The 24,133-nt window shown below is 46.7% G+C and overlaps 1 protein-coding gene across 1 annotated transcript in view; it reads right to left on the reverse strand.

The window, feature by feature from the left end:
* Positions 1–24,133, reverse strand: part of DOK6 (docking protein 6) — a 746,130-nt gene that overhangs the window by 47,412 nt on the left and 674,585 nt on the right.

Raw genomic sequence — 24,133 nt, forward strand, 5'->3', positions numbered from 1 at the left:
ATCCTGCCACGGAATCTCTGGTCAGCGAGTTTTACACCATTTGGGAGGACACTAGATCCGCACTTCTTCAATCCTCCGAGCAGATGAAGAGACATGCTGATAAGACACGTCTGGATCCGCCTCAATTCCGTCTGGGAGAGAATGTTTGGCTCTCCTTCAAACATGTTCATCTCAAAAAACCCTCCAATTAGTTGGGTCCATGGTTCATCAGTCCATTTGAAGTCCTCAAGCAAATCAATCCAGTGGCCTACAAGTTAAAACTCCCTGCAACCTTACGGATTCCCAACTCCTTTCACGAATCTCTCCTCAAACCAGTTGTTCTTAATTCTTTTTCCGATGATCCAGGTACCTCCCCAGCTCCGAGATCCACTGAGGACGTCTATGAGGTAGAGAACATTCTGGCCACCAAGAGGGTAAGAGGAAAAACCTTTTTTCTGGTGGATTGGAAGGGGTTTGGCCCAGAGGAGAGAACTTGGGAACCCAGGGAGAACATCCACGCCCCGCTTCTTCTTAAAAAAATTTTTTCGGGCCTAAAACAGAGGGGGCGTAAAGGGTGGGGTACTGTAGCATCAGCGTCTCTGCCCCCTGACAGGCAGAGACGCCGTCCCCCTTACCGCCGTGCTCCTGGCCCGGCATCGTCCGGCCCTCCTGCTGCTGTTGCCGTCCTAAGGAGTCCCCGGCCAATGGTCGGAGGACCTCTCATATAAAAGGCACCTCCTCCAAAATGGAGGTGCCCGTGCAAGGTTGTAGCTCTGTGTTCTAAACTCTGCTTCAGCCCTCAGGTCCCGCTGCTAGCCTGACTACCAGTCAGAATTTCTGGACAGTTGGCAACCCTGAGTGCTCTACTACCAAGGGCACAGAGTGATAGTAGCATCTATAATATAATGCTACAAGCGTCCCCCTGTCCAAATCCTCTATAGACTGTGCAAGCGCGATGCGTCTGTGCAGTCTGGCTCCAGACAGAAGAACGCTTCGAGCCGTTACAGGTAAGAGGAGTGTATTGCGCCGGAGATCGCGGTATGCGTAGGCACTGAACGCATACCACTATCTCCCGCGCCATACTTACAAACTTACTTAACCGGGAGGAGAGTTGCCGTGGCGCCTCTGTTCTGTCCGGAGACCGGGGCAGGAATGCGGCGTCGGAAACGGCGCATGCACATAGCGCGCTTTCCAGTGCTATTTTACTGAAGACACATTTACAGTGTATCTTCAGCAAAATAGCGCCAGACAGCGCGGTATGGCCACACGCGTACTCCAGCACCACACTCCTCCCCCGGCCTCCGGCAGAACGGGACACAGCGCTGGAGCACAGTGAAGAAAGGTGAGTATAAGTGTTTTTTTTTTTTTGTGTGTGTGCAGCCTGATAGGGATGAGGGGTACCATGCATACCAGGCTAAGGATGAGGGCGTACCATGCATACCAGGATGAGGGATGGGGTACCATGCATACCAGGATGTAGGATGGGGCACCATGCATACCAGGATAGGGATGAGGGGGTGCCATGCATACCAGGATGAGGAATGGGGTGCCATGCATACCAGGATAGGGATAAAGGGGTGCCATGCATACCAGGATGAGGGATGGGGTACCATACATACCAGGATAGGGATGGGGTATCATACATACTAGGATAGGGATGAGAGGTACCATACATACCAGGAAAGAGATGAGGGGTACCATGCATATCAGGATAGGGATGAGAGGTACCATACATACCAGGATAGGGATGAGGTGTACCATGCATACCAGGATTGGGGATGAGGGATGAGGGGTACCATGCATACCAGGATTGGGGATGAGGGGTGCCATACATACCAGGATTGGGGATGAGGGTGTTACGCTGGCGTGTCCTTTAATAAAATAAAATAAAACTTAAAGGACACGTCGGGGTCCACTGGACTGCAGAGGAGCTGCAGCAGCTGAGTCCCAGAGGAATGTTCAGCTAAGCACAGAGAAAGAAATGAACTAGTGTGTAGTAACTGAACAAGGTACAATGCTGGGAGTTAGCAACACTCCAGAAACTAAACTAATAAACTTCTGCACTGCAAGACACTGCTGTGCAGAGCAGGAAGGATTTGGCAGCATGAAACGCCTGAGCAATAGATGGCGGCGCATAGAGCTGCAGATAGCTGCGGCCAGGAAAGGCCTGGAACCTAAGTTCCTAAAGAGGAGGAGGATCTCTGCAGCACCCAACACATGGGTGTAAAAGCGGCAGTGTGACCACACATACAATGGCGGACCCTGAAATACTGGATCGGTAGCACGAACGCCTCCGTGACGTGGACACCAACCGGTGAACCGACACGGTAGAGGGTCCTGCTCACAGCATTCCCCTAGCCCTAATTGATGGCTAGGATGACTAGGGACTTTCAGCAGGAACCCTTGACAACGACTCTCACACACTGCATTTACTGCCAGAGACCTCACCCCAAGTTAGAAACAGATAGACTAGGCACCGGGGCGGAGGCCACGGAGCCCTTAAATACAGTAGAGACAGCCCCAGCCCCCCAGGACAGCCAACCATGCTGTACCAGACAGCAGGGGGCGTGGCTTAGCAACACATGACTGCAAGGGGACATGGATTAGTGACACATGACCACAGGGGGGCATGGCTTAGCGACACATACCCGCAAGGGGGCGTGGCTTAGCGGCACATGAGCAGAAACGCAGAAACCACAATTAGAATCCCTAGAATGGAACCTAAATGCTGACAATTACTGACCAGCAGGAAAGGGCCTGGCCGGACACCGCGAGAAAGCCCTTCTCCTGCGTACCGGCCTAACAGAAGGTTACCAAACATACCAGGATGAGGTATGGGGTGCTATGCATACCATGATTGGGGGATGAGAGGTGCCATGCATACCCGGATTGGGGGATGAGGGGTGCCATGTATACCAGGATTGGGGATGAGAGGTGCCATGCATACCAGGATTGGGGGATGAGGGGTGCCATGTATACCAGGATTGTGGATGAGAGGTGCCATGTATTGGGGATGAAGGGTGCCATGCATACCAGGATTGGGATGAGTGGTACCATGCATACCAGGATTGGGGGTGAGGGGAGCCATGCATACCAGGATTGGGGATGAGGGGTGCCATGCACACCAGGATTGCAGATGATGGATACCATACATACTAGGATGAGTGATGGGGTGCCATGCATACCAGGATGAGGGATGAGGGAGCCATGCATACCAGGATTGATATGAGGGGCCATGCATACCAGGATAGGGATGAAAGGTACCATGCATACCAGGATTGGGGATGAGTGGTACCATGCATACCAGGATTGATACGAGGGGCCATGCATACCAGGATAGGGATGAAAGGTACCATGCATACCAGGTTTGCAGATGATGGGTACCATACATACCAGGATGAGGGATGGGGTGCCATGCATACCAGGATGAGGGATGAGGGAGCCATGCATACCAGGATTGATATGAGGGGCCATGCATACCAGGATAGGGATGAGGGGGTACCATGCATATCAGGATAGGATGAGGGGGTACCATGCATACCAGGATAAGGATGAAGGGGTACTATGCATACCATGATAGGGATGAGGGTACCATGCATAACAGGATGAGGGGTACCATACATACCAGGATAGGGATGAGGGATGGGATACCATGCATACAATCATAGGGATGAGGGGTACCATACTTACCAGAATGAGGGATGGGGTGCCATGCATACCAGGATTGGGGGATGAGGAGTGCCAAGTATACCAGGATGGGGGTGACAGACCCATGCATACCAGGATAAGGCTGAGGGGGGCATACATACCAGGATTGGGGATGAGGGAACCATGCATACGAGGATTGGGATGAGGGTGCCATGCATACCAGGATTGAAGATGAGGGGTGGCATGAATACCAGAATTGGGGATGAGGGGTGCCATGCATATCAGGATAAAGATGAGGGGTGCCATACATACCAGGATAGGGATGTGGGGTACCATGCATACCAGGAAAGGGATGAGGGGTACCATACATACCAGGATAGGGATCAGGGGTGCCATGCATACCAGGATAGGATAGGGGCAGCACAAAGCAGGATGGAGGAACAGGATGGGGCAGCACAAATACCAGGATGGGGGCAGCACAAATACCAGAATAGGACAGCACATAACAGGATGGGGGCACAGGATAGGGACAGCACATAACAGGATGGGGGAGCACATAAGAGGATAGGGGTAGCACATAACAGAATGGGGGCAGCACATAACAGGATGGGGCAGCACATTACAGGATGGGGCAGCACATAACAGGATGGGGGCAGCACATAACAGGATGGGAGACCATATAACAATAAAAATGCTTGCCACCTGGTTCAATAGCTAGTCTTCTATATCAATATAGAGCAGTAAATCTATGAATTTATAGCAATATCAATGAAATGTAGCTTCCCGACACAATGAGCACATATGCAGCCCAACATAAGCATACTGCCATGCATATAGAAAAGTTCAATTGGAAAAATTCATGGTGCCTACAGTGAAACATGTTGTCAGCAGTGTCCTTATGTGGGGCAGCAAGAATGCTACTTGTTCCAGGGAGCTACATAGCTACGTTTCATTGATGGTATCATGAATTCACAGAACTACTGCACTGTACTGAAAGAGAAATAGCTACCTTCACAAGTGGAGTACAGCTAACAGCAGCAGACCATGCGGTTGCTATTGGCCCGCCACCTGGTATGACAAATTAAACTGTATCTTCATCCAGGATGCAGATACAGTTGAACGCAATGATGGAACAAAGGGCCGTCAACTCCCTCCTCCATCACTCTTAGAGAGGCATTATACTGTATGGAGGGCAATCATAATGAGAGGGCTCATAGAGGGCTATGTCGGGGCCATTAAACCATGTGTGAGGGACTGGGGGGTCATCATAACATTTTGGGGTAACTGTGGGGGCATTATACTGTTTCGGGGTCACTGTGGGGGTATAGTACTTTGCGGAGGAAAAGTACTGTGGAGGAATTCACTGTGGGGTTATCATGCTGTGTTTGGGGGACACTTTTGTAGCACTATACTTTGTGGGGGGCATGGAGGAGGCATCTTAGTGTGCGGGAACACTGAAGGGCTTCAATAGGAACAAAATCACTTTGTGAGGGCAGCAAAGTAGTGAGATATGCTCATCTATGACCACACCAATATTTATTTTTTTATGAGAAAGAGATGAAATGAGGACTTCTGCTCTGATTCAGTGGCTAAGCATGTCTCCTGATCTGAACCCCTTTGATACACATATGGGGTATTCTGAAGAGACAAGTTGAGAATCACTCTCCATCCAGCATCCAGACTGTAAAAGAGGCCATTCTAGAAAAATGAAAAAAGATAGATGTTGTAATATGTTACTAATAGTGATGAGTGAGTGTATTCGTTACTATTCGCACGGATAGTAGGGTATTCGGGTTACTCGCTATTCTGCAAGTATTTGTGTACTCGCCTCGCTATATTCAGATGTCCCGCCCTGCAGTTTTGGCGCCTCCTTTGCAGCCACTAAACATGTTGGGCTTCTTAACCAATCACAGTAATGTCGCAGACATCTTGGTTGTGGCATTACTGTGATTGGCTGGCCGCTCAGCATCATAGGGTCTATTTAAGCCCTGCCACCGCCATTTTGTGCACATTGTGTCTGGAGCCTGCGTTCTATAAGCATAGGGAGAGATCGCTGAGCTACTAGGGAGAGTGTTTAGGCCTCTTGATCAAACAAAAGCCCTAGTAAGGGCTACCTGCAGTGTATACTAGTTCTGTGTTTAAAGGAGCCGCTCACTAGCTCCATAATACCACCAAAAAATAGCTCTTTTCAGAGCTGAAGACTCACAACAAAGTCAGAGTACAGAATAAAGAGGATAAAGTGTCCTTCCAGTGTCCATCTTAAAACAGCTCTTGTCAGAGGCAAAGCAATATTTTTCCTGCACACAGAAGTAGCATTTTGTGCTGCCTTTTTTTTAGCATTGGTCTATTTTCCTTGCTGTTTTAGGGGTCAGAGGCGGCCTTCTGTCCATATTAGTGTACGTAAAAAATCTTTGATTTCCCTGCACAAAGCAGTAGTCCGAACATTTCTTACTGCCTGCTACAAACAAGAACCAGGCCATTTTGACCACTATTTTGGGGTGTCAGCCTGCCTTCTGTTCGTATTAGTCCACTTAAAAAATCTTTGATTGCCCTGCACAAAGTAGTAGTCCAAACATTTCCTACTGCCTGCTACAAAGCACGCACCAGGCCATTTTAACCACTATTTTAGCTGTGACAGCTAGCTTGGCTTGTGCCATTAATATCAGAAAATCTGTCAACAAAACCCAAAATGCCAAAAAAGCCTTTTGTTAAGGGACGTGGACGTGGTGTTGTCCGTGGTGCGCAAGAAGGCATTCAGACTGTGTCAGGTCAGAAGAAGCTTGATGCATCCACTATGTTCCTGAAAAAAATTCCTGGTCTGGAACGTAAACGTGTGTGGAAGCCAGAAGAGCGAGAGCAGATTCTGTCTTGGATAGCAGACAAGGCCTCTACGCATTTGTCAAGCAGCAACAAATCTTCCACGACCACACAGTCTACTGTGGATATACAGAAGGCAGGCTCATCTAATTCTGAAGCTTGTTCTTCTTCCTACCGCCATTATCAGTCACAGGAGACATATGACCCCAAGCTTTGCCACTCTGAGGATCTGTTTGGTATGTATCCTTTGGTTTGGTCTGGCCTATCACCGTGCAGCATTGAAGACAGACAAGAGGAGGTGGCGTGCGTTGATGCTCAAGTATTTGAGGACCTACGGCGGGCAGAAGAAACCAACTTTGCGGAACGTCATTTACTAAAGCTAAAAAATATCCACGTCCTCGTCCCAGCAAAGCATCCAATTGTCCATGCCTGAGAGCTTGGAAAGAAAGCAAAAATACCCAGCCACGCACCCACAGGCACAAATACTAAACTTGCAGATTGCCATATTGCTAGCTCTGGAGATGTTGCCGTTTAGGCTTGTGGGAACACAGTCTTTCCGTGATCTCTTGACTGTGGCTGCCCCACAATACAGTGTTCCCAGCCGTCACTCTTTTGCCCGGTGTGCCGTCCCTGCATTACACAAGCACGTGTTAAACAATCCGAACCGTGCTCTCACCAATGCTGTAACTGGGAAGGTCCACCTAACAACAGACACCTGGAAAAGTTGTTGTGGACTGGGATGATACATTTCTGTCACGGCACACTGGGTGAACCTGGTGGAGGGTGGGACAAAGGCGATAAACGGGAACAACACACATCCTACCACGCCAAAAATAGCGGGCCCAACTTCTGTCAGGGTTTCCGCCTCTTCATCATAATCCACTTCCTCTCTCCCCTGCTACTGCTCCTCATCCTCTGCTGAATTACCCTCCCCATCACTGCCAAGCTGGGACCTGTGCAGCAGCGCATTGGCAAAGTGGCAACACGCTCTGCTGAAACTGATCTGTTTAGGTCAGAAAGCACACACTGCAGCAGAGCTGTGACAAGCATTAAAACAACAGACTGATCAGTGGCTCTCCCCGTTGCACCTCCAACCTGTCTGGTCATCTGTGATAATGGGCGTAACCTGGTGGCGGCTTTAAAGGTCAGCAAGCTGGTACACGTGCCATGCATGGCTCGCGTGCTGAACCTAGTTGTTCAGAAATTTCTGAAAACTTACCGTGACTTGCTGTACCTACTTGAGAAGGTGCGTCGAATTAGCACCCATTTTGGCCATTCCTCTACCGCTTTTGCTGCTCTTACAGCGCTGCAAAATCGCTTGAATTTGCCAAGTCATCGACTCATTTGCGACCTGCCCACGCGGTGGAACTCCACCAATCATATGTTGGCGAGGATTACAGCAGAGGGCAGTAGCTGAATACCAGCTTCAGCATGCCCGTCAGACTGAAAGTCAGCCCCCACACATAACAACTGTTGAGTGGGTGTGGATCGCTGACATTTGTGAGGTTCTTGAGAACTTTAAGTATTGCGCCAACCTCGTGAGCGGTGATCAGGCTATTATCAGCGTAACCAAACCGCTATTGTGTCTCTTGAAGCAATCACTGCAAAATCTCAAAGAGGAAGCTTTGAGTGCCGAACGTGTTGATATGGAGCCAGATTTCCCAATGGGTTATACTACCCAGCCTAGCCAAAATTCTCAGGTAACATTGGGTGATGAGGAGGAAGATGAGGAGGATGAGGAGGGAGAGGACTTGTTTTTTGGTTCTACCGAGGGGACTCGAAATGCTACAGAGGGGACACCCAAACCAAGCTTCATGTCTGTCCAGCCTGGATGGGCTGGAGAGGAGGAGGTGGAGGAGGCCAGTCAGCGTGAGGAGAGGATGGGTAATGTTTCTACTGTTGAGGACACAAAACATTTGCCTTTTTGCAGCTTGGCCCACATGACACAGTTCATGTGTAAGTGTCTGTGGCAAGACCCTGGCGTGATACACATTTTATCCAACAACCTATACTGGTTGGCCACCTTTCTTGATCCACGGTACAAGGAGAAATTTCCTTTTCTCCTTTTAGAGTCACCAAAGAGTTCTACAACAGTCCTCCTGAACGATTCCATTGTAAATCAGTTGCTGAAAACATCACCCTTAGACAATGCTGGTGGCAGAGGTACCAGCTCTTTTCAACACCAAGGGATAATGGGGAGGGGAACGAACACCAGCTCCAACAGGGGTGGGGGGAAAATGTGCACAAATTGGGCAATTTTCATTAAACCAGAACAACAGCAAGGGCTATCTGTGCCTGTAACAATGCCAAGGAGGGATAAGTTGCAGAACATGGTGAAGGGGTCCTTAAGTGACCATATGTGAGTCCTTTCTGATGCTTCAGTTCCCTTTAATTATTGAGTGTCTAAGCTGAACACTTGGCCTGACCTCTCTTTATATGTCTTGGAGGTGCTGGCCTATCCGGCTGCTAGTGTGGGGTCTGAGCATGTTTTCAGTTCCGCTGGGGCAATCATCACTGATAGGCGCACACGCCTCTACACGGAAAATGCAGACAGACTTACTCTAATTAAATTCAACAAGGACTGGATATCTCCACAGTTTGCAATCCCTACAGATGACAGCAAGCCAACTTAAATTCACCAAAAATACAGATTCATGCTACTGCTGTTAACATGACCCCATTCCCATAAAAAACGTTTCCTTCCTTCAACAACCATGACTCAGCCCAGAGGGCTACTTTTTAGAAACCCTATGCACATTGTGCAGTGGACAAACTAGGACAGTATTCCTACTCCAGCCTAACTACTATTTGTGATTGGAGGCCCTTGTGATGATGGCTTCCTGCGTCAACCATGACTCAGCCCAAAGGGCTAATTTTTAGAAAACCTATGCACATTGTGCAGTGGACAAACCAGTCCAGAACAGTATTCCTACTCCAGCCTAACTACTATTTGCGATTGGAGGCCCTTGTGATGATGGCTTCCTACATTGTGCAGTGGACAAACCAGTTTTAGCATCGGCGTCTCTGTCCACTGACAGGCAAAGATGCCGCCCCCCTTACCGCCGCGTTCCTGGCCCAGCGTCTTCCGGCCCTCCTGCTGCTGTTGCCAGAGCGCGCAGCTTCCAGAGCACTGTGCTTATGGCGCACGGGCTCCCTCCCTCTTAAAGGGGCCGCGCGCACCGTCCTAAGGAGTCCCCAGCTCCCGCTGCTAGACTGACTACCAGTCCAGTCCGCTAGCCTGACTACCAGTCCAGTCTGCCAGCCTGACTACCAGTCCAGTCCGCCAGCCTGACTACCAGTCCGCCAGCCTGACTGCCAATCCAGTCCGCCAGCCTGACAACCAGTCTGCCAGCCTGACTACCAGTCCAGTCCGCCAGCCTGACTACCAGTCCAGTCCGCCAGCCTGACTACCAGTCCACCAGCCTGACTACCAGTCCAGTCCGCCAGCCTTCCTACCTGTGTCAGCCAGCCAAGTAACTCTCTAGCCCGACGGTCTGCCTACGGTCCTAAGCCGCCAGTCTGTCAATGGGCCAGGATTGCCTGCCTACCAGGAGAACGTATGAGTTACCTGCCGTGCCTACCAGCCAGCCTACCTGGAGGCTCCTGCCACTTACCGGTGGTGTCTGCCAGTCCGTCTTCCCAGATCACCCGTCAGCCTGCCTGCCGTGCTCATCTGCTGTATCGGTCAGTAACCTGTGGCTTCTTCTCCAAGCTCTTCTCTTCGTCCAAGCGCAACTATTCCATAGGAAACCGAGAACTGCTAGCCATCACATTGGCGCTGGAGGAGTGGCGTTACCTGCTAGAGGGGGCTCTGCACTCGGTGGTCATCTATCCTGACCAGAAAAACCTGGCATATCTACAAAATGCCCAAAGACTCAATCCGCGTCAGGCCCGGTGGTCTTTGTTCTTCGCCCGTTTCAACTTTACCCTACATTACCGCCCTGCGGACAAGAACGTTAAAGACGATGCTTTGTCCCGATCCTTTCTGTCTTCCAATCAAGAGGAGGAGCCTATGCATGTCATCGATCCCTCCAAAGTGATGAACGTGGCTCCCTTGGACCTGTCCCGTCTCCCACCCGGTAAGATGTTTGTAGCGGTTCCGGATCGTAAGAAGGTTCTTCACTGGAGTCATTCATCTAAACCTGCCGGCCATGCTGGCAAGCGGAGGACCTTCCTGCTCATTACCCGGCATTACTGGTGGCCTTCCCTGCGCAAGGATGTTGTAGACTTCGTCATGGCCTGTTCATCCTGTGCCCGCAACAAGGTTCCCAGACGTCTTCCAGCCGGCCGTCTCCTGCCTCTTCCCGTACCTGCTGCCTCGTGGCAACACATTGCTATGGACTTTATTACAGATCTCCCTGTTTCTGCCGGTTGTACTGTCATTTGGGTGGTCGCTGACCACTTTTCTAAAATGGCCCACTTTATCCCTCTGCCTGGTCTCCCTTCTTCATCTGTGCTGGCTAAGGACTTCATCCATCACATCTTTTGTCTCCACGGCCTACCCCTCCACATTGTGTCTGATCGAGGGGGCCAGTTCACGTCACGCTTTTGGAGAGCTACGGGTAAGCTGCTGGATGTCTCTCTGGATTTCTCCTCTGCTTATCATCCTCAGTCCAATGGCCAAGTGGAACATATCAACCAGATCCTTACCAGCTTCCTCCGGCACTTCGTCAATGCGCACCATACCGATTGGGTAGAGCTCCTACCCTGGGCCGAGTTGTCCTATAATAACCAAGAGAGCGAATCTTCTTCCAAGTCCACGTTCTTTGTGGTCTACGGTCAACACCCCCGGATTCCGTTTCCCGTCTCCGCTTCAGTGGACAATCCTGCCACGGAATCTCTGGTCAGCGAGTTTTACACCATTTGGGAGGACACTAGATCCGCACTTCTTCAATCCTCCGAGCAGATGAAGAGACATGCTGATAAGACACGTCTGGATCCGCCTCAATTCCGTCTGGGAGAGAATGTTTGGCTCTCCTTCAAACATGTTCATCTCAAAAAACCCTCCAATTAGTTGGGTCCATGGTTCATCAGTCCATTTGAAGTCCTCAAGCAAATCAATCCAGTGGCCTACAAGTTAAAACTCCCGGCAACCTTACGGATTCCCAACTCCTTTCACGAATCTCTCCTCAAACCAGTTGTTCTTAATTCTTTTTCCGATGATCCAGGTACCTCCCCAGCTCTGAGATCCACTGAGGACGTCTATGAGGTAGAGAACATTCTGGCCACCAAGAGGGTAAGAGGAAAAACCTTTTTTCTGGTGGATTGGAAGGGGTTTGGCCCAGAGGAGAGAACTTGGGAACCCAGGGAGAACATCCACGCCCCGCTTCTTCTTAAAAAAAATTTTTCGGGCCTAAAACAGAGGGGGCGTAAAGGGTGGGGTACTGTAGCATCAGCGTCTCTGCCCCCTGACAGGCAGAGACGCCGTCCCCCTTACCGCCGTGCTCCTGGCCCGGCATCGTCCGGCCCTCCTGCTGCTGTTGCCGTCCTAAGGAGTCCCCGGCCAATGGTCGGAGGACCTCTCATATAAAAGGCACCTCCTCCAAAATGGAGGTGCCCGTGCAAGGTTGTAGCTCTGTGTTCTAAACTCTGCTTCAGCCCTCAGGTCCCGCTGCTAGCCTGACTACCAGTCCAGTCCGCCAGCCTGACTACCAGTCCAGTCCGCCAGCCTGACTACCAGTCCAGTCCGCCAGCCTGACTACCAGTCCAGTCTGCCAGCCTGACTACCAGTCCAGTCCGCCAGCCTGACTACCAGTCCGCCAGCCTGGCTACCAGTCAAGTCCGCCAGCCTGCCTACCTGTGTCCGCCAGCCTAGTACACTCTCCAACCCGACGGTCTGCCTACGGTCCTAACCCGCCAGTCTGTCTATGGGCCAGGTTTGCCTGCCTTCCCAGAGAACGTACCAGTTATCTGCCGTCCCTACTAGCAAGCCTACCTGGAGGCTCCTGCCACTTACCCGTGGTGTCTGGCTGTCCATCTTCCCGGATCACCCGTCAGCCTGCCTGCCGTGTTTATCTGCTGTACCGGTCAGTCCCTGCCTTCTGACTCATGGGAGTCACCTGCTTTCATACAAGGACTGGTCCAGAGTAGCACCTGGTCCCTCTGCTTGGTCCTTCCCTGGTTCACGGAGTTGATTGAGCTGCCGTGCGACCTTGGTCAGTCCGAGTTGATACCTAGTTACGCCCCTCTGGTCCCTCCTTGCACCGCAGCACAGAGGTTCCACCACCCGGATCCATAACACCAGTCCAGGACAGTATTCCTACTCCAGCCTAACTACTATTTGTGATTGGAGGCCCTTGGATGATGGCTTCCTGCATCAACAATGACATAGCCCAGAGGGCTAATATTTAGAAACCCTATGTGTGGCGCCCCTGAGGGTTCGGTCGCCACAGAGGTGTTGCATCTCAGCCAGAGATGTGGCATCTCACTCTCAGGTAAGGAAGGAGTACAGCTCAGGACCCTAACACCTGCATCCAACACACACCACTCCAAGCCAGCAGGAGGGGCAAGATGCCTCTGCTCCTTGCTGAGCCCCTTTCCTGGCTGGAGTGGGGGGAACCCAGAGAGGGGGAACCACGTAGTGGGTGTGGGTGGAGGAAGTAGCTCAGGGGAGCACAGGAGAAGGAGGTATAAAATGGGAAGCCATCTTAGAAGGTGAGTGGAGTCAGGATTAGTCAGAGGAGGAGAAGTGGAGGAGCAGAGGCTCTGCAGGAGCTCTGCTCCAGAAGCGGGCCTAATCAGTGAGGCCCGAGGTTGAAAAGAAGGAGAGGAGAGGGAGCAGGAAGGCTCCAGGAACCAGAAGAAAGGACCCTAGGGGTACGGGCCGTGCAGAAGGCCACCCGTACGCCCGCATCTGCCAGGTGATGGAGGGGTCATGCCATCTAAGGGGAACCGGTCCCTCAACTAGTATAACATTGCAAGTCTCAGCTAGAAACCGGAGGCTGCAGAACTTTATGTCCTGTAGCCACAAGTCCACACCAGTCTCACCGAGAAGGTAGCCACATAGGACCCAGGGGACGGAACAGACGTCGCTCGCCAAGGCCCGCGGGTACCGGATTGGAGATACTAGGTGTGAGGTGCAGGGAAAAAGCCAGGGAGAGGACACAGAAGGGGGCCCTGCTAAGTACTCCGGAGCTACCTGGGGTGGACTGAACCCCTCACTGAGTAAGCACAGCACGACGAGGGAAATTACTTTGGCGTCTGTAATCTGGACTGCAATAACTGTGAGAAAAGACCCAGGGACTGCACTTCCTTGTCTCTGTGTTTCTTGCTTCGCCATCAACCCCTGCACTACAACGCCCAGCATGACCTGCAATATCCACACTGCCCTGGAGCTAGCTCTTCCTGTGGAGAGCCACACCATCCCTGCTGCAGTAACAACAGCTTCAGAGGACTGCTCCGCAGCGGTGGCTCCCTTTAGCCGCATTCCACAGGTGGCGCCACAAACTCTATAAACACTCTATAAATCCCCTATACATAACCCCTTTTATTGACCGCCCTGGGTCACGGACCGGGTCACCGCCACTGTGACATTCCCCAGCATCCACCGGCCCGGCACCGGGTACCCCACGGCCCAGGGGGCGCGTCATATGCACATTGTGCAGTGGATAAATCTGAAATGTACACTGGTCCTACCAAACTAATATTTGTCATTGGAGGTCCTGGTCACAGGTTGTACCACATTGTGACTGAGATAGGGGATACATATTCAATAGAAATTTACACTGACTGTTGATGACCGACTGATGGCCCTCTGAAAACTTGAATTGAGGGCCACAACTACTACAGTACTCCATCGTGCATAATGTTTGACAAAGGAGGCACACCTATGTCACAGCCCCCAGGAGTAATTTTTGGAAATACGATGCTGCACATTCTGCACTGGACCAAGTAGTACAGTATCAAGAAGTCTTCTCTTGCTATATAATCTGGGGAATATTGACAATCAAAATCTCTGAGCCATTTGGAGAAGCTTTTCCAACCCATCCTGGAGGGGGGCACCATATATCCTCTGTCCTTTGACTTGCACAAGTGATATATTTGATATTGCATTTTTGACCTGTTACATGCAATTTAGGTTAGGCTTGGTAGTTGTTCTTGTGTGTCTGTAAAAGTGGTGTAACACTGCGACAAACTTATTCCCAGAAACCATATGTGAGTCAGAAATGCATGCAGGAATATTCTCCAGGCTCTTCCCATTCTGTTTAATCACTTTCCCATGCATTTCAGCCTTTTTCTCAGGCCCCCAGACCCCTTTGCAGGGTCCACCAGAAAATTACTCGCATTTTCCATTGACTTACATTATACTCGCGAACGAGCATAGCGATTGCGAATATTACGGTACTTGCTCATCACTAGTTACCAACTTATTCATTCCTGTCATTAAAAATCATGGAGGTCATACGAAATATTAGATATAGCAGTTTTTGATGTAGGGAGTATTTATTTTTGCATAAACTAATATTAATAAAACTGAAGATTTTTTAATGAAAGTCATATTATTAATCTTACTTTCATGTTATAGGCTTAAAAAATGTTCTATGAAACTCAGTCTTGTCAACATTTTGAAAATTGTTCTTGCATTCACTGAGATATTAATTAAAATCTTACTTTTTAAAGGGGGGTTTACTCATTTATGCTGAGCACTGTATGTTAGACAAATACTTTCAGGTTACGATCATTAGCTTAGTGGGTTATAAACATGAATTTAAGGTGGACAATATTTGAAATCAATTTGTCTGCTCTCCTTGGGGAACTTGGATTCCTTTTCCAAATGCTCATGGATTAATTAGCTTCATATGAAAATGTGTCAGCATGTAGATTGGAATGTGAAGAGATACAGGAATATGGTTGTGATCCACATTGAAAGAAGGAACAAATGAAGTGAATTATCTTTGATGTCTCAAAGCACTGTATGAGTTGTTTTTACTTTTTGGGGCTTTCTACAAAAGCATTAAGGTGCCCATTCATCTTGCATTGCTGTTAGCCAAACACTTATTCAACAGTCAGCTGTCTCACTTGTTTCCCTGCCTCCACATTTCAATGGAGAAAGCAGGGCAAGCCACTATCAGACACCAATTGCCAGAGCAAAAAAATCAGAGTTTCACATTTAACATGCCAGAATTTTCTTTCCCTGTACATCATCTATCAGTGGAGAGTTGCGATGTTCCCAGACACATTAGATTGTTGGCAAGTCTGAATGACTGAATTTTCTCTAATTTGGAGGCCTTTAGAAGATTTTTTCACTTAACATCAAGCAACATGCTTCTTGATTCCTCTTATCTAGTTAATTAACTCTTTTGCATACTCAGTTCAAATCTTAATAGACATCTCAGCCATCTCTGAAATTTGACATTTTTCCTTCCAAGGTACATCTAAGGTCCTGTCCCTGCATTTGATGCGGGGTCCGGCATTGAACCCACCTCTTTCCGTGCACATGACAGCTGATATGATCAGCTGTCATGTGCATCTAACAGCCATGACAGTGGCATTAAACACCCGCCGAGCGTAAGTGCGTCATAAGACACGCCCATTGGAGCACATAACCCTCCCATCGCAGTGCACCGATGGGCTGTCATGATAGCCGGGGGCCTGCAGAAGAACCCCATGCCTGTCACTGTAATTTTCCTATGAACATTGGCCCGTGGCCGGCCTTCATAGGATATCATGATTTATGCTACACATAGCAGCACTTCAGCAATCGGATGATCTCAGCTTCAAGTCTCCTAAAGGGACAAGCAAAAAGTAAAAAAAAATGTTTTAAAAAATATAAAAAAAAATTAAAAAACTAAACGTTCATATCACCCCCTTTTGCCCCATTCAAAATCAAACAATAGATAAAAAATACACATATTTGGTATGGCTGGGTTCAGAAATGTCCGAGCTATCAAAATATAAAGTAAATTAATCCGATCGGTAAATGGCGTAACGAGAAAAAAAATCAAAACGTCAGAATTACATTTTTATGGTCACTACAACACTGCAATAAAATGTAATAACAGGCAATCAAAACATCAGATCTACTCCAAAATGGTACCAATGAAAAATGTCAGCGTGGTGCACAAAAAATAAGCCTTCACCCAGCCCCACATCATGAAAAATGGAGGCGCTATAGGTTTCGGAAAATGGCGACTTTTTTTTTTCTTACCAACTGGATTTTTTTTCACCACTTAAATAAAAAAGAAAAGAACCTACATATGTTTGGCATCTTTTAACAAGAGGAAAGCAGAGTCATCGTGGCGTGCCCGCGCGTGCGCGGTGGTTTCTTGGACGGCTTGGGGGCGTTGCCTGACGTGGGTCTTGGCGGGCGCATGCGCCGTTTTCACATCGCTGGGACACCCTCACACGCCCCCATCACACGCGTGACTGGTCACGTGAGCGCTCACGTGACCGGCGCCAACAGTTCAAAAGGGTCCCTCTTCCCCATTACTGTTACCGCCCCTTGAGAAAGCGGCCTCAGCTGCCGCGAAACGCGCGTCGGGGACGCACGTGATCTTTCTGAACTACCCACTGACCGCCCACCACCACCCCTGGTAAGATATTCATCTCCCTCATGCCCATTTATAGTGACACACCTCTTCTGGCACTCTGCTTAAATATGTTTAAGAGGTCACTTCCCTCTCCTCTCTTTTGGTAGGAGTGGGGGGTAGGGGGAGGGAAGGGAATGTGTGGAGAGGCTCTCCTATTTACCCAACTCTGTATAAATATAAACATGCATGCTGCACTTTAATTGATTAGCTTGGCTTGGCTGCTTTTCTTTTTCTTTTTTCTGCAGTGCACTATTGAGTGCGCCACCAGTGTTTGGTTTAACAATAGCTTATCAATCTTGACATGATGTTGCACTCTATTTAAACAAATTTTATGCCCATTACTTATACTCTACTGGTCAAGAATTTTAGATGCAGTGCCTTTCTACTTTAATGGAAAAACCTTTTCTCAACTATAGAGTTGCGTTTATTTGATTGAGCATCTAATACTGAGGCAGGTCCGTGTTGGTTAATTCAGATATTTCATTGCCCACCTTGCTCTTTACTTGCTTATTATCTAATTTTTTTCTTTTTTAATTATACACTTGTTTTAATTAATTGTGTCAATAAAATATGTGTCTCTTTTTAAACCACGATGACTCTGCTTTCCTCTTGTTAAATAATGTTATTTTTGAGTCGGTATTTGAGAGTGTTGGGGGGGACCTTGTTCCCTCGCCCACACTCAACTTCTAATATTTGGGCTATTTTGCTAATTATATGTTTGGCATCTGCAAACTCATACTGACTTGGAGGATCGTATTGGCTAGTCAATTTTAGCATTTACTGAACACGGTAAATAAAAAAAGAACAATTGTGGAATTGCACTTTTTTTGCAATTTCACAGCACTTGGAATTTTTTTCCTGTTTTACAGAACACTGTATGGTAAAGTCAATTGTGTCATTCAAAACTACAACTCGTCCCACAAAAAACAAGCCCTCATACAGCTATATTGATGGAAAAATAAAAAAGTTATGGCTCTGGTAAAAAGGGGGGCAAAAAATGAAAACGGAAAATTGCAAGGTGGTGAAGGGGTTAAACATGCTCCAGTTATGTAAAAACTTAATTCCTCTCTTGATCCTTCCTTTTTTACTTATCTTTTTTACTTTTACTTTGATTCCTGAATTATAGCTCTCAAAATATGGAGATGCAAAAACTAGATTTTGCAAAAAAAAGCATCTTTTAGTGTGTGTGACAGCTGTCAATCATAAACACCCGATATGATTCTGGTATTGCTGTAATCGCCCCGACCCGAAGAATAAAGTCGTCTAATCACTTAAACCGCACGAGGAACGGCGTAAAAAATAAACTCTAGGGTTACGGTTGTGCTAGGGTTAGGGTTGTGCTAGGTACTTTCAAAAGTAAAAAAAAAAAGATGACAATATGGCTACTAGTGTTGAGCGCAAGTGCTCGCTACTTGAGTTTACATCGGGTGCTCGGGTATGCACTGAGTAGCGCGGGTGCTCGAGTGACATGCTCGAGTCTCCACCCCATATGCTTCGCAGGCAAAAAAACCTTGCGGGGATTGCCTGCCATGCACGAGCGATCCCCGCATGTTTTTTTTTGGGTGTCTAATAACCGTGAAATATGCGGGTGGGGACTCGAGCATGTTACTCGAGCACGCTCGATACATGGTGCATACCTGAGTACCTGATGCAAACTCAACTAGCGAGCACTTGCGCTCAAAACTAATGTCAACCTATTCAATATGATGACCTAATGTTATCAAATTCTGTGTCATACCTCTGGGTTCAAAATGTTCACTATACCCCTTGATAAAAACCTTGAGGGGTGTAGTTTCCAAAATGGGGTCACTTGTGGGGGGTTTCCACTATTTAGGCACATCAGGGGCTCTCCAAACGCGACATAATGTCCGCTCTCAATTCCAGCCAATTTTGCGTTCAACAAGTCACACAGTGCTCCTTCCCTTCTGAACCCTGCCGTGTGCCCAAACACTGTATTTTCCCCACGTATGGGGTATTGCGTACTCAGGATAAATTGTACAAAAGTTTTTGGGGTCCATTTTCTCCTCTTACCCTTGTGAAAATAAAAAAATTGGGGCTAAAACATCATTTTTGTTGAAAAAATTTGATTTTTTTATTTTCACGGTTCCATGTTATTAACTTCCGTAAAGCACTTGGGGGTTCAGGGTGCTCACCACATCTAGATAAGTTCCCTGAGGGGTCTAGTTTCTAAATTGGTGTCACTTGTGGGGGGTTTCCACTGTTTAGGCACATCAGGGGCTCCCCAAACGCAACATGGCATCCGCTAATTATGCTAACAAATTTTACAATCAAAAAGTCAAGTGGCGCTCCTTCCCTTCCGAACCCAGCCGTGCGCCCAAACAGTGTTTTTTCCCCACATATGGAGTATCTGTGTGCTCAAGGGAAATTTCACAACAAATTTTGGGGTCCATTTTTTCCTGTTATCCCTGCAAAAATAAAAAAATTGGGTCTAAAGTAACATTTTTGGGAGAAAATTTAAATGTTAATTTTTTCTTCCACATTCCAAAAATTCCTGTGAAGCACCTGAAGGGTTAATAAAGCTCTTGAATGTGGTTTTGAGCACTTTGAGGGGTGCAGTTTTTAGAATGGTGTCACTTTTGGGTATTTTATGTAATAAAGACCCCTCAAAGTGACTTCAAATGTGATGTGGTTCCTAAAAAAATGGTTTTGTAAATTTTGTTGGAAAAATGAGAAATCGCTGGTCAACTTTTAACCCTTATAGCTCCCAAATAAAAAAAAAAAATTGGTTACAAAATTGTGCTGATGTAAAGTAGACATGTGGGAAATGTTATTTATTAACTATTTTGTGTGACATATCTCTCTGATTTAAAGGCATAAAAATTCAAATTTTGAAAATTGCAATATTTTCCAAATTTTTGCTTAATTTCCATTTTTTCACAAATAAACGCAAGTGATATCGAAGAAATTTTGCCACAAGCATGAAGTACAATATGTCATGAAAAAACATTCTCAGAATCAGGGGGATCCGTTGAAACTTTCCAGAGTAATTACCTCATAAAGTGACAGTGGTCAGAATTGTAAAAATTGGCCTGGTCATTAACATGCAAACCACCTTGGGTAGTAAAGGGGTTAAATGTCAAAACTAAAATTTGGGATCAGAGGCCATGATCTTCCCATAGAAATGCAATGAATGTCTTAGCTTTGTTCTCACTGGAGCTCACAGTTAAATTAACTACAAAGCTTTGGGTACTTAATTCTTGCTGGTCATCAGCCACATTCTAACATATGAAAATATCCATGTGCATATACAAGATGTTCCTCGTGTACTCGTCTTCCACTCCCTGGCACGCAACATGAAAATGGGGGTCCTGTCTGGATGTGTAAACTTTAGCTGTGGTGGCGATACGCCCTTGCAGATGATGTGATGGCGATGATGTATTTGGCCGGCCAGGACCAGATCTAACAGAGTTCAGTGAGGGGAGACCATAGTTCATAAATAAACGTATTTTTATTGAAGAATAACTTGGTATGAACTATATACAGCAGATAGTAGGCACTTATCTTCAATGATGTTTCTTTAAAAACAAACGACATTATCCCACACATTTCCATCTTTCCTGGAAACACTCTATGTTCCTCGGTTAGTTCCTCTACTCTTTGCAGAGCCCAGCATACTACATCGGAATCTTCCCTCATTCTCAATAACATCACTACAGTCCAGTAAGCAAGAGTCCTAAACTCTAACCCACGTCTCCGCATCCTTTTCTCTGTAGTTGAATTTTCTGTGCCAATATGGCGGATACTCAGCTTCCTTTTCTACTGACGCCTGGACATTTTCTCATAGTCTCGCCTCACTTTCCCTTTTTGTTCCTTTACCTTTCTGGCAGATAACTCTGTACCATCCCACTATGCTTCCAGCCCCAGGTGTTAGAACCCTCCTGTTAGTTTTTTCTATCTTGTGTTTTGCGGTCACGTGACCATCTGCCTATATATTCCAGCTCCGCCCTTCCGGCTTTGCTGGACTTCAGTGTTGTTTGACTGTTTTGCTAGCCTGGTGCTTCGGTGCTTATCTCTGTCAGTTCGCTTGGTCCTCTGGGACCTCTAGTACATTTTTGTAAGTTTGTCTTTAGTTTTCTACAACAACTTCTCTTTAGGAGGTGTCCCATTTTTGTCCCAGTCCTTAGTTCTTTTAGAGACCCCTCCCTTAATTCTATAGGTCTTTGTTCAGACTAGCCGAGGACTATGGCGGGTCTGTTCACTAGGAACAGGCAGCCCGCTATATCGTAGGGATTCAGCTTAGTCTTACTGTAGGGACAGCTTTCCACAGGAGGTTTCCGGATAGGCCTGGGCCTGGAGGATCCGGAGGATCCTCATAAAAGAGGGGGTACTGTTAGAACCCGCCTGTTAGTTTTTTCTATCTTGTGTTTTGCGGTCACGTGACCATCTGCCTATATATTCCAGCTCCGCCCTTCTGGCTTTGCTGGACTTCAGTATTGTTTGACTGTTTTGCGAGCCTGGTGCTTCGGTGACTATCTCTGTCAGTTCGCTTGGTCCTCTGTGACCTCTAGTACATTTTTGTCAGTTTGTCTTTAGTTTTCTACAACAACTTTTCTTTAGGAGGTGTCCCATTTTTGTCCCAGTCCTTAGTTCTTTTAAGGACCCCTCCCTTAATCCTATAGGTCTTCGTTCAGACTAGCCGAGGACTAAGGCGGGTCTGGTTACTAGGAACAGGCAGCCCGCTACATCGTAGGGATTCAGCTTAGTCTTACTGTAGGGACAGCTTTCCCCTATCTTTCCTTAGTTCATGTTGCAGATCATAACACCAGGCCCTGATACTTTTTTCTTACTATTTCTGTTGCAATTCCAGACTGCTAATCACTTTTCTTCCAGTTGTCTTTTTTCTACAGGGCCTTACTATATGGCTCTTTTGTTTCCCTCTTGTCACATGGACACCCACTCCATACGGTTCTGCTAACTAGTCAGACCTGAGGTCTGCTGTAGCTTCAAGCTTGCCCCTATCTGATGTTCTGACAGGAAACTCTACACTGCCTCTTCACCTATTGCATCACATTCTGGGCTAGTCCCAAGTGTTAACCCTTTCTCTCCCTATTAACTCTCTGCTGCTGGGCAGAACATAATCTCATCACATAACAATAAAAATTGTTAAACACACAAACATCATAATGCATTACAGCAATACACATGTCTTCAATGGGGAACATGGGCAACACCTCCACCTCCTCACAGTATTGCTAAATTTTTATTTTTTTATCAGATTCATATTTGTTTTCTTATGCTAGGATAATCATAAACTACAGATGTGTTAGGATCAACCCAACCACAGCAGCTCACTGCACAGTTGATGTTGTGTACCTATGGTATTTGGCAAATTATCCACTGAGAACCGCTGCACTACACAGATAGCATACAGCCAAATGTGGCAAAGTACAGCTCACCGGCAGTCCAGATAATGTTTATTACATCTGCAGTGAACAGTAATGCCAATGCCACTAGGAATGGTGAAAACCAGTCTGTGATTTGAAAACTTCTCAATTAAAGATACTTATTTTAATTCCATGTCATCACCATTCCTAGCGGCAGCACACCTACGTTACTGTTCACCGCAAGTCTCTCCATGGTTTAATGAATTAGATTTGTTTCATGCTGCGCCTTGCTACCGTACCACCACATGCATAACTGCAAATTTAAGGACTCAATGGCTACATTAGCGCTAACTAATATAACTTCACGTTTATTACATCTGTGCACAAAGAGTCAACTCTATACCTAAACCAGAGGTTACTGCATCCAGAAAAATCTTAGGATCACATTTATCAAAATGTCATCCTCAGATAAGCCTCATTAAATACTGATGCCCCCCCTCCATAGTTAGGCTACCATCACACCATCACAATTTGAGAAGCAATTAAAACAGTAATAATCTACTTCAGGGCCTGAATTGGAAGAGAAAAAATGAGTTCAGCAAGAAGAAGTCCAAACAATGTCATGCCACGGAAATGATCATCTGTCAGGAGGCAAAAATCTGAGAACCTACACTATAAATTCTATAGCTTCAATGTGGAAATCAAATGGTGTGGAAAGCGGTTGTGCTGCACTAATGGAGTCTCAATAAAAGGCAATGTCCAGAAAGGAATTAGACTGGCATGCGGCTTAATCTCTACACGAAGTACCACTGACTTCTTCATCAGGAGGTCTACAAGTACATAAAATGACACAGAGTTCATGAGAACTTCACTCACCCTGGGGATCTCCCTTCCCGTTCCTCTGGTATAGCACTTTCTATTCATTTTTTTACCATTTAAATACAACACTTTAATCTTTTCTATTTAATTATTTTTTATTACTACATGTATATACATTTCTTATTAACCTTTTCCCCTCTCATTCTTTTTCTTTTATGAATACTAATTTTCTTTCATTTTTTCTTTTTTTTTTCAGATTTACATTTTTTTTTTATTCAGTATTTTTCACCTTTATTTGTAGAAACAGGGGAAACGTTGCTCATATCTCCTTAGGTGTTTTTTTTACTCTTGGATCGACGAACAAGCAGAGTAGCAACAGCTGGATGTTTTGTTTCTGAGCTAACCAAACATGGTTTGAACTTCTCGCAACTTTATAACTTGAGCAAGTACTGCAACACAATAACGCCTGTTGACTTTTTAATGCCTTATCTTGCACTCTGTGTCCTTTCAGCCTATAATCAAATTCTATAACTTGTAATTTATGATAAGACTAGGCACTAAAAGTTTTGCATATACAATTTCCCTGAAAAAAAAAACCTTTAAGGTGACATGTAAACTGTTTTATCTTTCCTGGTGAATTGGAATGATAGATGATTAGCTGTTTTGGTAACTCCTGCATTTGAGAGCACCACAGATGTACATGGCTATCTCTCTAGCTTTTTCCACTTTCCAGTTAGGGGGGCCCTAAAAGTGGACATATTACAAATCTCATATTATAAAGGTTCATAAGGGGTGAAAAAATAAAATAAAGGAAAGGGAAAAACCACATCCTACTTTTTTCCAATAACGTCATTTGTTTTGTTCACACACATAAAATCTTACTTATACACTGGACATATGCAGATGTCACCTGCTACTCATACATGTAATGCACGTAATCCATGTTATCTGGCTGCACTGCCTAGATGTACATTTAAAAGTACCAAATAATTTCAT

Source organism: Phyllobates terribilis, unplaced genomic scaffold (genome assembly GCF_046119375.1).
Source record: "Phyllobates terribilis strain yellow unplaced genomic scaffold, ASM4611937v1 Scaffold_4__5_contigs__length_816908805, whole genome shotgun sequence".
In the NCBI taxonomy this organism is placed as follows: Eukaryota; Metazoa; Chordata; class Amphibia; order Anura; family Dendrobatidae; genus Phyllobates; species Phyllobates terribilis.